This window comes from Hypanus sabinus, chromosome 4 (assembly GCF_030144855.1).
Source record: "Hypanus sabinus isolate sHypSab1 chromosome 4, sHypSab1.hap1, whole genome shotgun sequence".
Lineage (NCBI taxonomy): Eukaryota > Metazoa > Chordata > Chondrichthyes > Myliobatiformes > Dasyatidae > Hypanus > Hypanus sabinus.
This window is the reverse complement of record NC_082709.1, coordinates 45,098,857-45,113,111: the sequence shown is the minus strand read 5'-3', so window position 1 is coordinate 45,113,111 and position 14,255 is coordinate 45,098,857. Positions and strand designations below refer to the sequence as shown.

Here is a 14,255-nt window from a genome sequence, read left to right as displayed (position 1 = left end):
GGCTACAGATTAAAATGTAATGTTTGTTAGTGGTTCGTATTGAACTGCACTGACGTTTACAACATTGGCTGCATTTTGCTGGATAAAATCATGTGATTTTTGTGTAATACAGTAATACATTATCACAACATCAAAACGTACTCTTCTTTACTTGAAAATATGATCATGACAAATAAATTTACATCACCGTCTCATCACATCACCCCCACTGATCATCCTTTTGAATGTCTAAACCTTTCAGATTAGCTCAATTAGCAATAAGTTTTTATGATCCCAATATTTTCCTGTGAATGATAGCCAGTACATTCTCTTCATTAGATCAGTCTGCTTGTTTCTGAGTTATACTCTTGTTTCTTTCAAAAATGATTGGGCTCACTTTTATGCAGTATCTTTTGTACCAACATTTAAAAAGAAGAATATAAATGGTGCATAATGTCTGTAAGTACAGCTTTGCTTTACAATAAGTTAAAAATGATTAACCTGATAGACTTGCAGGTTACTTAAAATCACTAATGGCTCTTGCCCTGAGTGACGCAACCTGAACGTTTTTTTTGCAGTTGGACGCACACAGTAAACAGTAACTTAGAGTAGAATGGATGTTACATCAAGTACTATGCACCCCAGTGTCAAAGATGAAATTAGAAAGATGCAGTATGCAGGTTTTGTCCCTGTCCTGTAAATGATAGCAGTCAGTTCCAAGTTCAGTGAAATTAAACATTTTGCCAAACCAATGCACAGAACCAAATTTCATGAGGTTAGTGCATTGCTATTAAAATTCTTGGTCTTTTATATATATTATATCCTTCAAACAAAATAGATTTGGGAGATGGGGGAGAAGTTAGGACTATTATTTTCTATCTTGGTCGTGTATTAAAGGAGACAATAATAAATGGTGTAATTATACATTTTGATTTAAATATGTGTTCCTTCTTGTGCGGCAATTGTGCAAAAGTATCGCCCATTTTCAGCAGGGGAGGGTGAAGTAAGGCTTGGCATTAATCGCAGCCCCAGAGGTCGCCCGAGTTACTTGTTTGTACACAGCACAGGCGTTGTACACCTGGCGATGTGACTATAACCTAAATCCAGTATTTACAGTGAAGGTGGAGGTTAATTGGCAGGGTATTACCACAATAATGTAAATAACTATCTGAATTGCTGCCACACCTTAAAAGGATGCCAGCAAACCAAACCTCCACAATAGTAATATCCAAGAAGCCCTCTGCCCACCCACTATTCCCTACACCGCCTCTGCATCTGATTATAGAAACTGTTATTTTACAGATGCCAGTTGGTGTTCATTGAAGAGCAGTTTGAGGCATTCAATGTTGGTTAAATATTCCTATTGTTTCTGCACTGAACACTCCAAGCTTTCTAAAATGGAAACTGTCAAAACAAAAGTGACCTGAACATGAAAAGGTTGACCTTCAGATAGTGTAAAGTCAATATTGGATTGCCCAGTGACATTCTACAGTTGCTCGAGCTGCCAGCCGTAGTCTTTCAGTTTAAGAATACTTCATTTTGGTTAGCCCAGTTTTACAGATTTAGTTGGCAAAAAGTGAACAATATATCGTTTGTCTTCATCTCTAGCTTATTCACCAAATCATAAGAAAGTTAAACGGATCTTCTCCCAGAACAATTCCACTAATTAAAGGTCTTGCTCCTGAATAAACTTAAATACACAGAGGTCGTTGGTCAAGTAACTTGAAGAGGAGAATTTTTCAGATTCCCTGCCCTGACCCGGGCTGCCACGCAGACTTTATCAGTAGCTAAGCTAACAGTATAGGATGTATCATTAGCTATTCATGGAATTTTGATCCCGCTGGAATTAGCAAAACAATTTGAACTAAACAAATAATGTGAAAGGGAAAGATTTTGTTGATTATGGTGAAGTCAGATTGGTGGTAACTGACCATACAGCAAGCGTTTGTATTATTATTTATTGAGCGGTTTTCAGCTCAGGAGTATTTGATGTCTGCCAAAAAAAAGACAAAGCCCTTATTAACTATTGTCCTGGGACTAACCAGGTGCTGTTGTCAATACTGTAGGTTACTCACCCTGTGTATGTGTGTGTATATATACCCTGAATGTATTAAGTATAATTTCATGTTGATCCTGAAACTTACTGTTAACTTCTGTAATGCTGTAATGCCCTCCTGAGGCCCTCATTTGTAAATAAAGGTGAGCTTATAGGACTAATACCTTTTCTTAATGCTGCAGGAAGATGAGAATTAAAGTTTGGGTAAAGGGCAGCTTTGCTTTATTCAGCCATTCCCTTCTATTGCTTTGATCTCCCTCCCTTTACCAGGGCTACTCCAGTCTTGATTCCCTGAGATTGCTTAACAAAAGTTGATAGCATGTTTAGAGCAGCCCCAAGCACAGACATACTATAATGGCTTGAATGGCCTGTTCAGCATATCTCCAGGGAGGTGAAGGACATGATGGGAACAGAGTTATCTTGTAATTATTTTTATTGGCAAGTTACAGATGGGAAATGATTCATCCTGTTACCTTTTCAGCTCAGGAGAATTGCATAATAAATAGAAATAATGAAATAGTTTATCAACATTAAACTGCAAAAAACTATACAAGTCCCAATGCACTTTCAAGAATAAAGACACCATTGATAAAAAGAAACATTTAGTATTTGCTCGTTTTTAATCATTAACATCAAAAATCACCAACAGAATTCAAAGTAGAGAATTCCAGACTTACATCACCCTATGTGTGATAAAAAAAATGTACATTATGTTCCAAGTAGTGTCTTATATTGTTCATCTTTCCAAACTGTGCTAACTTTTTGACTATGGTGCAGGAGCTGGAAAAAATGTGCTTCTGGTCCTGTGGGGGCAGGGATATCCATATTTTAACACTTTTCTTCATTTTGAAATATACTCTTTTGCTTTTCATTTTTTCCATCTATTTGGTAAGTGACACAAGTTAAAGATTATATTTATTTTCTATTCACTGTATTCTCAAAGACCTTCTCTTCCACATGCTCTCAGTTTGTTTCTTGAGTCCCCAGTGGAAGATAGATTTGTAGTGTTGGTCAAAGAAATGAGATACCGCAGTTTAGTTGGAATCACTTCTGAAGGTGGCACAGGATGGACATAGGGAGAGAAGTTCACATTTGGTCTCACATAACTCCTGACTTGGAAATATATCACCACCTATTTATAATCATTGGGTCTCAATCCTGGAATTCACCTCGCCTCTCCCACTGTGTGGGAACTGCAATGGCTCAAGGTGGCAGCAACATCAGCATTTTCTCAAGAGGAAATAGGGATAGGCAATAAATGATGCCAATGATGTCCAAGAGATAACTCAACAGTGCCACAGATAATTGAGTTTTAACCTCCTGTGCAACCCAGCTGGAATTTGTGTGTTCTTCCTGTGACCATATGGGTTTCTTCCTGGTGCGCTGGTTTAGATGTGCTGGTTTGTTGATTAATTGACCTCTGTAAGTTACCCCGAGTGTGTAGCTGAGTGGTAGAATCTGGAGTAAGTTGATGGGGAAGTGGAGAGAATAAAATGGGACTAGTGTGGGAATAGAGCAAGATGTGTACGGGGTGTCTGGCATGTACACAGTGCTGCTTTCTGTGCAGTCAGACGAGGACTGAAAACAGTGCTAAGCACATCTGTAATACACAGTAATATTCTTGCATCACACATTTGTTCTGTTGAAGTAAAGTGAATCAGATGTAGTGATGAATGCACAAAGGACAGTTGATACTAACACATGCATGTATAGAGCTGGGGACCAAAAAGGAATTTCTCCAGATGATGTCTTATACACTCAGTGGCCAGTTTATTAGGTATCTTGAACCAGAGGGGATAACATCATTCAACTTCACTTGCCCCATCACTGAAATGTTCCTGTATCCTATGGACTCACTTTCAAGGACTCTTTATCTCATGTTCTTGCTGTTTACTGCTTACTAACTTGTTATTATTATTATTTCCATTTTTCCTCCTTGTTTTCGTATTTGCTCCATTGGCTGTCCACCCTGTTGGGTGCAGTCTTTCATTGATTCTATTATGGTTATTGGATTTATTGAGTATGTCCACAAGAAAATGAATCTCAGGGTTGATATATATGGACTTAGAAAATAAATTTACTTTGAACTTTGAACCAATCTGGCCATGGTCCTCTGACCTCTCTCATTAACAAGGTGCTTCCATCCACAGAACTGCCCCTCACTGGATTTTTTTTTTGTCTTTCACACCATTCTCTGTAAAATATAGAGACTGTTGTGTATGAAAATCCCAAGAGATCAGCAGCTTCTGAGATACTTGAACCACCCCATTTGGCACCAACAATCATTCCATGCTCAATGTCACTTGGATCACATTTCTTCCCCATTTTAATGTTTGGTCTGATCAACTACTGAACCTGTTGGCCATGTCTGCATGCTTTTATGTATTAAGTTGCTGCCATGTGATTGGCAGATTAGGTATTTGCATAAGTGAGCAAGTGTACAGGTGCATCTAGTAATGTGGCCATTGAGTGTATTTGTTCATTGACACACCAAGAAGATTTACATTTAGTCGGGAAAATCTGTGATGCAAAGAAACGTATGTTAGAACTGTCCCATTGGCTGTTCAAAATATTTTCATTTCCATGTCCTCTCTGACCTATCGGTGCCTGCCTTTTTGCAATATTTATAGTTAACATAATAACCATTTAAGTATGGAAAAAGATAAGGCTTCACTTGAGATCTATGCTTAGCCTTTATTAATACAAAATATCCAAGCTGAAGGTTTCAGTGGGGATAGGGAAAGCTGAAGCATTCAGCACTACAGGTATCCATGACAGCTGTGGAGTTTCATTCAGTCACTGCTGACAGCACTTGGCAAGTTTCCTTCCTGTTTGGACCCAATACCACTTCAAGAAGGTACATCACAGAATGTCATGTTGCAGACTGATGCACTTCAATACACTTTATGTGGATGTTGGTTTTCATTAAGTCCTTCTGCAGCTGAGTCAAGGCTTCCCAACCAGAACCAGCCACACAATTCTGGCAAAAATATTCATGAAAATCACTAAATATTGGGCTCAATATTGATTATGGATGTGAACACAATCACGCTTCTACCCAAATGTAAGTGTCATGTCTGACAGACTGATAAAGAATTTCCATATAATTTTTTTTTGATTTACTACTTCCACCACTGAGACTTCATTAGACGCTGTGTATAGCAAGAAAGTCAGCGCAGCCAGCAACGTGATTTCTGAGCCTGCATTATTTCCCATTCTCAAGCACAATAATCCTCAGGTTCAGGAGTTTCCAACCATTTTCTATGTAATGGAGCCTTACCATTAACTAAGAGGTCCCTGGACCCTAGGTTGGGAACCTTTGCTCTCTGTTTAACACAATCAATCCTACAGTTCTGATCAAAAAGCTCCAGAGCCTGGGCATCTGTACCTCCCTCTGCACTCTTTATGCTTATTGTGTTTTTTATGCTGTATCCAATCCGGAGTAAAATCATTTCCCTCTCCTTTACACTTGGGTACTGAAGAATGATAATAATCAGAATCAGAATTCAGATTCAGAATCTGAATCAGGTTTAGTATCATTGGCATTTTTTGTGAAATTTGTTGTCTTTGTGGCAGGGGCACAATGCAATACAGGAAAAATGTGAATTACTGTAAGTATATATGTTAAATAGGTAAATTAAATAAATAGTACAAAGTAGAAATAAAGAAGTGGTGAAGTGTGTTCATGGGTTCAATGTCCATTCGGAAATCTGATGGCAGAGGGAACGAAGCTGTTCCTGATTTGCTGAGTGTCTGTGTTTAGGCTTCTATTCCTCCTTCCTGATGGTAACAATGAGAACAAGGCATGGCCTACATGACCTGGGTCCTTAATGATGGATGCTGCCTTTTTTTTGAGGCATCGCTCCTTGAAGATGTCCTGGATCCTATGGAGGCTCGTGCCCTGATGCTGACTGAGTTTATAACTCTCTGCAGCTTAGTTCAATCCTGTACACTAGTCCTCCCCACCACCCCATACCAGACGATCATGCAACCAGTTAAAATGCCACAGTAGAAATTGCGAGTGTCTTTGGTGACATACCAAATCTCCTCAAACTCCTCAAAGTTGCATTGATATGTTAGGTCCAAGATCGATTCTCAGAAATATTGACACCCAGGAACTTGAATTTGTTTACTCTTTCTACTTCTAATCCTTCTATGAGGATTGGTGTGTGTTCCCTCATCGTACCCTTTTCAAAGCCCACGATCAGTTCTTTGGTCTTACTGATGTTGAGTGCACGGTTGTTGCTGCAATAGCACTCAACTAGCTGATATATCTTACTCCTGTACCCCCTTTCATCACCATCTGAAATCCTGCCAACAATGATTGTATCATCAGCAAATTTATAGATTGCTTTTGAGCTATGCATAGTCACACCGTCATGGGTGTGGAGAGTAGAACAGTGGGCTAAGTACACATCCCTGAAGTGTGCCTGTGTTGATTGTCAACAAGGAGAAGATGTTATTGCCAATCCACACAGATTGTGGTCTTTTGGATAGGATCCTGTTGCAGAGGGAGGTACCGAGGCCCAGGCTCTGGAGCTTTTTGATGAGTACTGTAGGACTGATTGTGTTAAATACTGAGCTGTCTCAATAAACAGCAGCCTGACATAAGTATTGTCCAGGTGATGCAAGGCTGCATGTAGAGCCAATGTGATCACTTTCCCTGTAGACCTGGAGGCAATAGGAAAATTACAATGGGTTCACGTCCTTGCTTAGGCCAGTTCAGAAGGGCAGGAAGAGCCTATTCCATGCCAATAGAAATAAATATCTGTACAGAATGATTATATGTCCATAAAGAGATGCTAGGCAGAGGAATTTCTGTACATAAAGTGAATCTGACAGGAAGTGATGAAGTTGTAGCATGGGGGGGGGGTGTGCAGGGGTGGATTAGTGGGTGGGGGTGTTGACCTGCCTTACTGCTTGCTGAAAGTAACTGTTTTTGAGTCTTGTGGGGCCTGACATGGATGCTACATAGCCTGATGGGAGTTGCACAAACAGTCCGTGTGCAGGGTGGATGGGATTCTTCATGCTACTGCTGGACCTACTCTGACATCTTTCTGTGTAACACATACAATCCTCATAGTGGGATCAGAAGTAGAGAGAGTGAGCAGTTTCAAGTTCCTGGTTGTCAAGATCTCGGAAGATCTAACCTGGTCCCAACATGTTGATGCAGTTGTAAAGAAGTCAACACAGCAGCTATATTTTATTAGGAGTTTGAAGAGATTTGGTCTGTCAGCAAATACACTCTTAAACTTGTTTAGATTGTACCGCGGTGAATGTTCTGACAGGCTGCATCACTGTCTGCTCGGGGGGTGGTGGGGGTGTTACTGCACAGGACCAAAAAAGCTGCAGAGGGTTGTAAATTTAGTCAGCTCCATCTTGGCTACTAGCCTACGAAGTACCCAGGACACCTTCAAGAAGTGTTGTCTCAAAAAGACAGCGTTCATTATTAAGGACCTCCAGCACCCAGGGCATACCCTTTTCTCACTGTTACCATCAGGTAGGAGGTACAGAAGCCTGAAGGCACACACTCAGTGATTCAGGAACAGCTTCTCTCTCTCTTCCATCAGATTCCTAAATGGACATTGAGCCCTTGAACACTACCTCACTTTTTAAATGTGTTTTATTTCTGTCTTTTGCATGATTTTTAATCTATTCAGTATACGTATACTATATAAAGTATATGGGATAAGTTTTAATAATTTATTATTATTATTATTTTCTATATTATGTATTGCATTGAACTGCTGCTAGTAAGTTAACAAATTTCACATCATATGCCGGTGATAATAAACCTGATTCTGATTCTGATATGTCCTTGAAGGTGGGTAAGCTGGTGCTGGTGACACATTGGTCAGTCTCAGCCTTCTCGTCTGCCGCAGTGCAGTTTCTGTACCAAGCAGTGATGCAGCTCGTTAGGATTCTCTCCACTGCACATCTGTAGAAGGATGCGAGTATTCAGCCTCTCTTCAGCCTCCTCGGAATGTGGCTGCATGGTGAGCTTTTCCAATCATGTAGAATGTGTTCTGGGCCCATGAGAGGTTGTGTGAGATGCGCACTCCCAGGAATTTGAAACAGTTCACAGTTTCCACTGGTGTGTCACTAATGTAAAATGGCGTGTAAGTAACTGAAGTCAGTAACTATGGCCTTTGTTGGCATTGAGGAAGAGATTATTTGCCTAGCACCAGGCCTCAAGCTCTTCCACTTCCTCTTTGTAGCCTGCCTCATCTTTGTTGGCGATCAGCCCCACCACTGCCGTGTTATCAACTTGACAATGTGAATAATCGCGTGCTCGCCATGTCATCATGTGTGAGCAGAGTGTACAGCAGTGGGCTCAGCACACAGCCCTGAGGGACACCTGTGTTGAGGACAATGGGGAGGGGGTCCAGTGTGGGTGGTAGAATGCTGCAGGTGTAGTCCTTGACCAGCCTCTCAAAGCATTTGCTTATTATTGAGGTGAGTACAACAGGACACCAATTGTTCAGACATGTTACCTTGGTCTTTTTAGGTACAGGAACAATGGTGGATGTTCTGAAGCAGGAGGGCACTCTACACCAAGGGAGAGAGGGATTAAAAATGTCTGTAAACACACCTGCCAGTTGTGCTGCACGCACTCAGATTTGGCAATGTAGCAGGTACAGCAATTGCACTCGTGAATATGCATGGATCAGCTAATTATTATCTCATTATGATGGTATTTAACTTCATTCTTTTCATGGTAGTGCTTGTCATGACTTGAGCAAAGCACAGCAATGTTTCGCTGCCTGCTTGCATTTGGCCTTGCCTGAGAAATTGGACTGTCGATTCAACTAACTCTGAAGACTAGTAGTATTCGCTTTATATTTAGTTATTTCTTTCAGCCACAGTGTTGGCTTCATTTTCCATTTGAGAGTTTCAGTTAATGACCCTATTTGGCCTAGTGTTGATTGTTTTCTTTACCCTTTAACTCTGTTCACTTTAAAGTCAATGAACTATCGACCCAATTCAGTGTCTCTCACTCCGTACTTGGGCTATATCCAAACGTAGTGACACGCGATATAACACATACTAGAATAAACCACTTACAAATTTATTTTTCTGCAAGATATGATCTTGCTATCTGCAAGAAATAACTTTGGTACTTTTGTTATACGTGCAAGGAAACATTTCTGCAAAAAGCAACCTTTGCACTTAATGAATACATTAATGAGGAATGACACAAAATACTTCGACCACTGCTTTATATCAAACCTACAGGTAACTAAAAATCTGTTAAAGGCAGATATTGAGTGCAGGTAATTTACAAATAGACGAGTGGCGACATGCTCTGCAAACAGACATGCAGAAAGCACCAGATAATATGATAAGAGTAGTTTAAGTTTCAATTAAAGGGTTGGCAAAATACAGTTAGAATGAAGCAATGAAGATAACTTTCAATACAGAAACAAGCAGCTTCAGCCATGATTGCTTGCATATGAGTTGGTTTTGGACACCTTCATCTTTGCTTTACTTAACCTAAAGTGTAATAGTTGCAGCCCAGCAAATGCAGTGTAATTACTTGTTTCTTCAAAATGCATTTTCCTGGCAGAGAATGGACATCGCCTCCCCTCCATGAATTCTATCTATACTTCTCATTGTCTCAGTAAAGTAGCCGATATAATCAAAGACCCCAACCCATCCTATTCATTCTCTCTTCCCTCCCTCCCACTGGTAGAAGATACAAAAGCTCAAAAGTGCATATCACCAGGCTCAAGGACATGTTCTATCTTGCTGCTATAAGACTATCGAATGGTCCCCTAGTATGAAAACTGGGACTCCTGACCTCACAATCTACCTTGCTATGGTCTTAAGCTTTGATGTCTGCCTGCACTGCACTTTCTCTGTAACTATAACACTCTATTCTGCATTGCGTTATTGGTTGCTCTTGTACTATCTCAAACACTGATGTGATGAATCAATTGGTATGGATGGCATACAAATAAGTTTTACACTGAACCCCAGAACATGTGACAATCAACTTACCTATAACAAATTGGACTATCTCCTAGCACACTTCAGTCATGTTTGCTGAAAAGGCAGTTCTCTTGTGCATGTCTGTTCTTCTTGCCCAATGAAAGCCCTGTCCAGAATCTCTGGAGGAGTTCAGAAGGCGGTACTGAAGCTGGTTGTAATCACCACAAGGTCCTGGAAGAAAGGGCCACATTTTAGGACTCCCTCACTACTGTACACTAACTAGATGGAACCAGCGTGAAATTCCTGTCAACTGGTTGGTTGAGTGTTTTACATAAAAGATAACAGTGAACATTTAAGTAATTAGAATAATAAAGTTTGGGACAAAATTATTGACATGAATGCTCTGCATTACATGTATTTGAATTTTTAAAGAATTAAATAAAAACATGTTAAGACCATAAGACCATAAGATATAGGAGCAGAAGTAGGCCATTTGGCCCATCGAGTCTGCTCCGCTATTCAATCATGGGCTGATCCAATTCTTTCAGTCATCCCCACTTCCCTGCATTCACCCCATGCTCTTTGATACCCTGGCTAATCAAGAACCTATCTATCTCTGCTTTAAATGCACCCAATGACTTGGCCTCCACAGCAACTCATGGCAACAACTTCCACAGATTTACCACTCTCTAAGTAAAGTAATTTCTCTGCATCTCCGTTCTAAATGGACATCCTTCTATCCTGAAGTCGTGCCCTCTTGTCCTAGAATCCCCTACCATGGGAAATAACTCTGCCATATCTAATCTGTTCAGGCTCTTTAACATTTGCAATGTTTCTATGAGATCCCCCCTCATTCTCCTGAACTTCAGGGAATACAGCCCAAGAGCTGCCAGATGTTCCTCATATGGTAACCTTTTCATACCTGGAATCATTCTCGTGAATCTTCCTGAACCCTCTTCAATGTCAGTGTATCCTTTCTAAAATAAGAAGCCCAAAATTGCACACAATACTCCAAGTGTGGTCTCATGAGTGCCTTATAGAGCCTCAACATCACATTCCTGTTCTTATATTCTATACCTCTAGAAATGAATGCTAACACTGACTCAACACTGACTCACCAGTGGTCTTCACCACTGACTCAATCTTGGAGGTTAACCTTTAGGGTATCCTGCACAAGGACTCCCATGTCTCTTTGCATCTCTGCATTTTGAGTTCTCTCCCCATATAAATAATAGTCTGCCCATTTATTTCTTCCACCAAAGTGCATGACCATACACTTTCCAACATTGTACTTCATTTGCCACTTTGCCCATTCCCCTAAACTATCTAAATCTCTCTTCAGGCTCTCTGTTTCCACAACACTACCTGCTTCTCCACTTATCTTTGTATCATCAGCAAATTTAGCCACAAATCCATTAATCCCATAGTCCAAATCATTGACATACATTGTAAAAAGCAGCGGTCCCAACACTGACCCCTGTGGAACTCCACTGGTAACCAGCAGCCAGCCAGAATAGGATCCCTTTATTCTCACTCTCTGTTTTCTGTCAACCAGCCAATGCTCCACCCATGCTGGTAACTCCCCTGTAATTCCATGGGCTCTTACCTTGCTAAGCAGCCTCATGTGCGACACCTTAAAGGCCTTCTGAAAATCCAAGTACTCCACATCTACTGCATCTCCTTTGTCTACCCTGTGTGTAATTTCCTCAAAAAATTGCAGTAGGTTAGTCAGGCAGGAATTTCATTTTAGGAAACCATGCTGGCTTTGACCTATCCTGTCATTGCCTCCAGGTATTCCGTAATCTCATCTCTAATAATCAATTTCAACAACTTCCCAACCACTGATGTCAGGTTAACAGGTCTATAGTTTCCTTTCTGCTGCCTCCCACCCTTCTTAAATAGTGGAGTAACATTCGTAATTTTCCAGTCATCTGGTACAATGCCTGAATCTATCGATTCTTGAAAGATCATTGTTAATGAAGAAATAAGCTCACCATTTCTTTTTCACAGCTACTCAAAGACAATCAGAAATGGGTACCAAATTCAACTTCACTGTTCACGAGTGAACTTGCACTAACTCACCAAAAATTACACTTACCAGAAGTATTTTTTTCACAAATCCCCCATCAGCTACATTTGTAAAATGGTATTGTATTCCTTTCTTAAATACTGTATATTAAAGGATGTCAATAAAGGGAAGAAAAAGAACAATTATCTCCTATCAGGCAGTCTGATTATGTAAGTCAATTAACATCTGTAAATATGCAAAAATGTTCTTGGGTAAACTTGAAGTTCTAGATTTTGCCCAAACACAACCTTTGTCATATGGTGCCTAAAGGATCATTAGACCACATGGTACAATTCGTGTTGGAGGGGCCTTTCCAATTTAAGCAGCATAGTAAAACAATTCTAATTTGCTCGAGGCCATAAGATCCAACAGGTTTGTTTAATAATGGGAAGAGAAGATTTTATCAATTCCGGTTTTCAAATGAGCCTTTAAAATTGTAAACCTATGTCCCAGAATAACCTGAGTCTAGGTTAAAGTGACTATAAATCTCATTTTGCCACATCTCATGTATTTACTTAATTTCAAAAGACCCAACTAACCTGCTGTATTTCTGCTTTAATTATTTTTATTTATTGAGATACAGTGCAGAATAGGCTTTTCTGGTCCTTTGAGCTGCACAGCCCAGCAATTCCCCTGATTTGATCGGAGCCTAATGACCGGTTAATCTACCAGCTGGCATGCCATTGGACTGTGGGAGAAAAACAGAGCATCTACAGTAACCCCTCACAGTCACAGGGAGAATGTACTCACAGCAGCAGGAATTGAACCCAGCTCGCTGGTACTGTAAAGCTTTGTGCTAACCACTAATCTACTATGCTGCCCTTGTAAAAGCAACCTTTTACAAATATTGAAAGCTCATGTATTGCAAAGTCTACACTTCTGTCCTCCCTATACCTGAAAATATTCAGAAGATTCTAATACCTAGAACAAAGAAAAGAGCTGAAAAAAATCACCAGTGACTCCACCCACAGTAGCAATTGCCTATTCACCAAACTACCATCAGGTTTACGCTACGAGTCCACCACCGCCAGGTCATCTCCGAAGCATCTTTCCTGCAGCTGTCCAGCTTCTTAACTTAAGTGTAATACCCTAAATGTCCCTGCACAACATCTATTAAATGGTCTTTCCTGCTCTCCTTGTTCTGTTGGTAATTATTGCTTCTGTTCATATGTTCACCTTTATTTAAGTTTGATTATCGGCATTTGCACATGTGACCATTCTGCTAATTGTTGATTGCTCATGGCTGGTTGCACTATTGTCTTATAAATTATTGGTTGCTATTGTGTTGTCTGTTATAGTGTTGTCCTTGCGTTTCATGCTTGGCACTGAACCACAATCAATTCTGCTATGTTTCACAAACTGGCAATAAAAGGATTCTGGTTCTGATTCTGAAACATAAAAGCAGATGGCTTAATTACATGGAAGTGAATGCAACATGAATTAGCTTCTAATAAAAACTTCTTGATTACATGAGTGATCAATTATATTGGTAATCCAGAACTTCTCATCCGAAGCTTTGTGCAGCAGGTGCAGCCTTATTATTTACCCACCTATCACAAGAGATGCTGACTAGTAATTCAGAAGCTCATCAATATCTGAGAAGTTTATGAGAACTAAACAGTTCTTTGTTGCTTTTGACTAAAAGATCTACATAACATCCCTTTGTAATAAGCTGTTCTTTTTTTAATATTCCAATATTTGACCTCAAGATCCTTGTAAATAGCTATGACCGGTGTGTGAGTATGGATATCCAAAATAAATGCTTACACTGCTGACACAAAAGAACCTAGAGATAGTGGCCAGTCATAAAGGACAGAAGCTGCTTAATAGTTTCTGCTGTACATATTTTTGAAAGATGAATCTTGAGGAGTGATGTTTGAGAGATATAATGCCTTCAACTATCTGATTGTTTTAATTACAGCGTTTTACTTCTGTTAGGTTGATGCCTCTTCTCCATAGATGTAGGCCATGTGTGAGCTCAGAGTAGTCATTCATTCTCTCTCTGCCATCAAAGTCTGTAGAATTGCCTCATCCATCATCCATAAGCATAATGTAGGCTGGAAGTTTAAACATTTCCTTTCACTGTAAGCATGGAACTTCTGTATTTATTAATTATCTTTACCTCTCATGATCTAATATACTTCAGTTGGGTCATCCCTCGGTCTTCTTCACTCCAAAGAAAACAGCTTAGCTTCCCCCATGACAAGGCAACATTCTGGT

General features: G+C 40.0%; 1 long non-coding RNA gene across 4 annotated transcripts in view; it reads right to left on the bottom strand.

Annotated features, from left to right (window-relative positions):
* Positions 1-14,255, bottom strand: part of LOC132392707 (uncharacterized) — an 81,356-nt gene that overhangs the window by 4,606 nt on the left and 62,495 nt on the right. For all 4 annotated transcript variants that reach the window (XR_009511626.1, XR_009511627.1, XR_009511629.1 and 1 more), the window contains one exon: positions 10,037-10,198. This is a non-coding gene — a long non-coding RNA (uncharacterized LOC132392707). The remainder of the gene's footprint in view (positions 1-10,036; positions 10,199-14,255) is intronic.